Source organism: Astyanax mexicanus, chromosome 17 (genome assembly GCF_023375975.1).
Source record: "Astyanax mexicanus isolate ESR-SI-001 chromosome 17, AstMex3_surface, whole genome shotgun sequence".
Taxonomy (NCBI): Eukaryota; Metazoa; Chordata; class Actinopteri; order Characiformes; family Acestrorhamphidae; genus Astyanax; species Astyanax mexicanus.
In genome coordinates this window covers 9,334,346-9,341,618 of record NC_064424.1, presented here as the reverse complement: position 1 = coordinate 9,341,618, position 7,273 = coordinate 9,334,346, and positions in this window count along the sequence as shown.

The following is a 7,273-nucleotide window of genomic DNA, read 5'->3' as shown; positions in this document are numbered from 1 at the left end:
ATCTATCTATCTATCTATCTATCTATCTATCTATCTATCTATCTATCTATCTATCTATCTATCTATCTATCTATCTATCTATCTATCTATCTATCTATCTATCTATCTATCTATCTATCTATCTATCTATCTATCTATCTATCTATCTATCTATCTATCTATCTATCTATCTATCTATCTATCTATCTATCTATCTATCTATCTATCTATCTATCTATCTATCTATCTATCTATCTATCTATCTATCTATCTATCTATCTATCTATCTATCTATCTATCTATCTATCTATCTATCTATCTATCTATCTATCTATCTATCTATCTATCTATCTATCTATCTATCTATCGAAATGTTTTGTAAAAAGTAACTGACCAAGACTAAAAAAAAATGAAACAAAAATACAGCAACATACAAACTAAAAAATGATCTGCAAAATGCAATTAAAAATACAAATATAAAAAGTAAACAGCAAATCAAATACAAAATAGACTGCTTTCAAGAAGCAATGTTTTTTGTGTCAAAAATCTTTGAAATATTATCGAGTCAGACACAATATGGCACACTCCTATAAGACAGCTTGATCGCTTCATTTCTGATGAGGTGGTTCATCAAACCACACTGCCATCTACCTACCACCCTGGCTTCAGTGATAATGTGGGTTTGTAATGATTCATAACCTTGTTGTTATTATTGTAACAAGTAACAGTGCAGCACATAAACAGTGGTTGAGAGTAAAAGTATTAAACTCATGGAAAATTTGTAGGAGGAAAATAACAATCCAGTAGATACAGATACAGTATTTCAGTACTGAAGTACAATAATGAATTTAGGCCATTTAAATGAGCTCTGGCTCTGATAACTCCAGCACCTGCTCACCAACCAGTCAGCACAGGAAACTGAAATATATAGGCAAAATATATCATTCTACTTTCCAAAACTGATGGAATATCCTGATCATGTGGACAGTTAGTATTTTTAATTTGAGTTTTAGCTGTTTAGCTTCATTCACTCCCATTCATTTTGGACTCGCTCGCGGGCTCCCTCTAGCGGTGGGCAGTGATTTTCAGATATAATGGGGGAGATGGGGAGTGGACGGGCTCTCTATAAACTGGCTCTGCTGCGGGAGCGCTCGGTCATAATCTCGCGATACTGAACGGGATTTGCTCAGGGTTTCTTCTGGTGCGGAGCTTCTGCTGGAGCTTCAGGTTCATATAGAGAACAAAGCGCCGCCAGCTGGAGAGAGCGGACACTACAGAAGAACTAGAACTGGAGGAGACTCGTAACTTACCTGATGATTTAAATCACACAAATAATGTCTTACTATCTTAAAATAACGTCTTACTATCTCAAAATAATGACTTACTATCTCAAAATAATGTCTTACTATCTCAAAATAATGTCTTACTATCTCAAAATAATGACTTACTATCTCAAAATAATGTCTTACTGTCTCAAAATGATGAATTACTACCTCAAAATAATGTCTTACTATCTCAAAATGATATCTTACTATCTCAAAATAATGACTTACTACCTCAAAATAATGTCTTACTATCTCAAAATGATATCTTACTATCTCAAAATAATGACTTACTATCTCAAAATGATGTCTTACTATCTCAAAATGATGTCTTACTATCTCAAAATAATGACTTACTATCTCAAAATGATGTCTTACTATCTCAAAATGATATCTTACTACCTCAAAATAATGTCTTACTATCTCAAAATGATATCTTACTATCTCAAAATAATGACTTACTATCTCAAAATGATGTCTTACTATCTCAAAATGATGTCTTACTATCTCAAAATAATGACTTACTATCTCAAAATAATGTCTTACTATCTCAAAATAATGACTTACTACCTCAAAATAATGTCTTACTATCTCAAAATGATATCTTACTATCTCAAAATAATGACTTACTATCTCAAAATAATGACTTACTACCTCAAAATGATGTGTTACTATCTCAAAATAATGTGTTACTATCTCAAAATAATGTGTTACTATCTCAAAATGATGTCTTACTATCTCAAAATAATGTGTTACTATCTCAAAATAATGTGTTACTATCTCAAAATAATGTGTTACTATCTCAAAATGATGTCTTACTATCTCAAAATAATGACTTACTATCTCAAAATGATGTCTTACTATCTCAAAATGATGTCTTACTATCTCAAAATAATGTGTTACTATCTCAAAATAATGTGTTACTATCTCAAAATAATGTCTTACTATCACAACATAATGACTTACTACCTCGAAATGATGTCTTACTATCTCAAAATAATGTCTTACTATCTCAAAATAACGTCTTACTTCCTCAAAATGATGACTTACTGTCTCAAAATTATTATTTAGAATCTCAAAATAATGACTTACTATTTCAAAATAATGACTTAGTATCTCAGACGAGATAGTATCTCAAAATAATGACTTAGTATCTCAGACGAAATAGTATCTCAAAATAATGACTTAGTATCTCAGACGAGATAGTATCTCAAAATAATGACTTAGTATCTCAGACGAAATAGTATCTCAAAATAATGACTTAGTATCTCAGATGAGATAGTATCTCAAAATAATGATTTGCAATCTCAAAATGTATAATAATAATAATAATAATAATAATAATAATAATAATAATAATAATAATAATAATAATAATAATAATAATAATAATAAATATTTTGTGTTTTTCATAACGTAAACACACATTATCATTATATTATAAAAACCCTCAAATAAAAGGTACACAGACATGCCAGAAGTCATGGGATGGTGCTATCTTTTTAATGGGGCGAGTCACCATGAATTATCAGATTTGAGGTAAAGAAACAAGGAGAGATAATTATATATACTGCCTACATCACAAATTTTATACTTCTTTATATTATTATAGGTTTTACTACTGTTACCCATCCCCATCCTCAACAAACAGATAAAACACCAGACTAGCGGCAGTTTCAGAGTGTCTTGTATTGATTTAACCACTAAGGGGTGCCATTTATCAGGTAAAAAGACCCTCCTGTAGTTTGATCTTTACTAGTCGAGGCACCCAGAACAAAAAAATAATTTTACATTGAAATTCATATTTTATATTTTTATAAGTATAAATGACCAAGTAAGTATAAGTGTTTCATATACCAATATGTTTAAATGTAGGTGAGAATATATGTTTTTAACTAATGTATTTTAAAACATAGCAAAATCAGTGACTGTAACACCAATGACTGTGACACTAGTGACTGTAACACCAGTGACTGTGACACCAGTTTCTGTAACACCAGTCTCTGTGACTCTAGTGACTGTAACACCAATGACTGTGACACTACTGACTGTAACACGAGTGACTGTAACACTAGTGATTGTAGCACCAGTGATTGTGACAGTAGTGACTACAAAACACCAATTATGTGCCACCTATAATAAACAAAATTTTAAATGCATTTATAATATAAAATAAGCTAGCAACTCCTTCTGCTTCTTTTTTGATGAACCACAACCCAAAGCTAGCAGTTTAACAAAGTACTGATATCACCAGTGACATAAAGCTCTGTGAGGTGGTATGATTTTTATTGTATACAGTATGCAGTGCTTGGATCTGTTAATTTAATAATATTTTTTTTTACACCATGTTAAAAGGTTAAAAATTGGTTATTTTTTGGTTTCCAGAATGTTATCAGCAACTGTTCAACAAGCTAAAAAGCCTTAGTGTTAATACACTTTACTTTATGGCAGCATGAATAATGCAGAAAAGTACACTGATATACTGTATTACGCTGCCTTCGAGGCGACACCATTTACAGGAATGTTCATGCATTTTTTCAACCAGACAATGCAAACCAATGTGGTGCACCTGTTCCAAAGGCATGTCTGCAGAAAAAGAGGGTGTGATTGAAGTATTTTTAAACAGAAACGTAGACAATGACATAGAAAAGACATAAAGACTAGGAAGTGCAGCTAATGTTATGAATTAGCTGCCACTGGATGGTGGCACTGGGTGAGACTGGCACTCCAGGGCTGCAGAGGACGACAAGCAGCTGGCAGATGACCTGGAGAACAGCCTGAAGACACTGATGAAGAAGCAAGAAAAAGAGCCAGGAGCCTGACTGTAAGAGACAGCTGCCAGGATTCAATTAGTGAGTCATGGCCTCCTGGCCACAGGCTTTGATTCCTAATGTCGACTCCCCTGTCAGCTTTATTACATGAGGGTTAAAGTAATGCTCACTAACTAGTAAACAGATCATTACTCTGAACACAGAGCCGCCCCCAGCCTCTCGTCTGGCTGGCATGTAGTGTTTAACCGAAAGGCACGTTGTCGCCACATTCCCATCAGAATGATGTTACTCTGAAGTGACTCCGGCGTTCCTGCATGCCACAAACTTCCCATTCTAACAAGTGATGGAGCCAGAGCTGCATTCCTGTGTGCAAATAAGCGACTGGTGCCACACTTGTGCTAACACTTGCCTGCGACTAAAAAAAGGGAGCTGGTCTAGACTCATTGTGGGCCCAGGCTGTGGTGGAGTCGGGATGTGTGAAGGACAGAGACGGAAAAAAAAATAAGAAGGGAAAAAACATGCAAAAACTTCCACTGTAGGCTCACGTCTCCGTAAGAGGAGTAACTAAACGGGAAATTCATCAATTGCACAACTGTAGAAGAACACTAAACAGCACCGGGCACCCTCTGGGACTGTCACACCTTAGCTTGTGTCTGTCTTGTTTTTTTTCCCCCCTCTTTTAGTTCTATGCTCTTTTAAGCACATAGCATTGTTTTGGTATGGTCCTTTCTCCACCCTAGCCCTGCCCTAGTCATAAGTGATGTCATCTTGTGTATTTTTTGTAACCCCGCCCCCTCGTTACCAGTCCCAGGTGTTCCTCACCCTCCTCATGTATTTAAGCCCCTTTGTTTTTAGTATTTTGTGTGCTAACTTTCTGTGCATGTGTGTCAGGTTTGTTGTTGATCCCAGTATTAGTGGTGTCTTAGTTTTGATCAGTGTTTGTTCTTGTCTTTGTTAATTTGCTTTCCCAGTTTTATTTATTGTTTTTGCTTTTGTTTATTATGTTTGGTTAGTAAATTTGCATTTATGTCCACCCTCTCACCATTTCCTGCATGACAGGGAAGATGTAAAGCAGGGGCAAATTGGAGAATACTTAATATTAAACAGGGCACCCATTCTAATAGAAGGGAAACAATATGTTAACCACATATTAAGACACTTTTTTCATTTCCATGATCTAGGGAGCACATTGCCATAATTTATCACAATTTACGCATTTTTTAATTTTTTTCCCCATGTAAAATATGAATAATCAATATATACATATTATTTCCCCTGCACGTTGCTCACTTTAAATGATGCAGCGGCTAATGGTTACTGGCAGTGTGAATGCTAGTGCCATACTGTATTCTGAACATTATTTGTAAATATAGTAATGCTTTTTATATATATATTTTTTTACATGCTCTATTGTACTGATCATCAAATTGCATATTTGCACTCCTCTAGCTGGACTGATTATGTTTATAATATGTTTATATAATGTTATATAAACATAAATGTGTATACTTGTGTTTATAACACCTTTACCATTACTTGTTAACGTAACAGTGCTTATATACGGAAAGGCTATGTTACAAAATGATAAATGCTTTACCACCCATATTTTTTTAATGTGCAGCAGTTTTTTTATTATTAGAAAACACATGTATTTTAGTTATAATATGGTGTTTACATACACTTTGAACTGTTCTTATGTGGAGTGTGGAATGGGTGTACAAGAATATTATAGGAAAAAATAAAACAATACAAAATAAAACAAAACAAATATATATATATATATATATATATATATACAGCTCTGGAGAAAAATAACAGACCATTTGAAAATTATGAGTTTCTTTGATTTTACCAAATTGAAAACCTCTGTAATTTAATTAAGAGGAAGATGGATGATCACAAGCCATCAAACCAAGCTGAACTGCTTGAATTTTTGCAACAGGAGTTGCATAAAGGTTATCCAAAAGCAGTTTGTAAGACTGGTGGAGGAGAACATGCCAAGATGAATAAAAACTGATTAAAAAACAGGGTTATTCCAACAAATATTGATTTCTAAACTCTTAAAACTAAATTGTATTTGGAATTTAGGATACATTCTGTCTGTAGTTTATAGAATAAAACAACAATGTTTATTTTCCTCAAATAAACATATACCTATAAATAGCAAAAATGTGTGTGTGGGTGAATAATTCTGTAAAAGAACAGAAAAGCCATATCTTAAGAAGTGAGTTTTATTAACCACAAACATACATGATCTGTACCGGCCCTGAACCATTAGGGCGTCACATGAATTCAGTGAATGAAATCCGTTTCAGATGAAGTTCTGAACACAAACACAAAACCTCAGAAATAATACTAATAATAAAAAATAAAAAAAAACAGGTGAGAATGTGTGAATTAAACCTTTACTCCCAAGACCTGGGTGCAGGACAATACTGGAACTGGAGATAATGCTCTTTTGGCAGTCAGTATTTGGTTAAGCTCTGTCTACTGTCTCCATATAAACTACAGTATTCTCACTTCATTCCTATACGATCATCTCAACAAACCTCTACTGCTGCTAAATTCACCTCACGTTTTGTAGCAGAAATGTTCAAACTGCCACTATTAAACCAGTTTTGTGTATATGTACCACTCTACATTTCAAGTACGTATGTATGTGTATAGTGAAAAAAACAAAACAAAATGTAACATTAGTCTCTGAGTGTTTCTGTAACAGTAGTGCTCTGTGCTTCATGGAACATTACTTCACTCTATACTGTATTTAGGCACTAATATGTAATAGAACTCTACTTCTATTTCAGTGACAAAAAAAAAAGAGTTAATCTTCAAATCGAAGCACAACAAAACTTCGAAAAAAAAAACTTCGAAATCTATTTACAAAGGACAGAAAGAATGTCAGATATGTACTGTATCAGAAAAAGCTAGATGTTGTTAGGAGTTGATGAACACAGCATGCTTTCATTCCTCTCAAACACCTGCTGCTCTGCAATGAGATTTATGGATTAAAACCATTATAAACTAAAAGTTGGAAAACATTTGGATTGAACAGTGAATTGTCCAATTAAACATCGCAGTATATATATATATATATATATATATATATATATATATATATATATATATATATATATATATATATATATATGTATATATAAAACTGTGTGTATATATACACACTGTGACTTTTAATACATATAT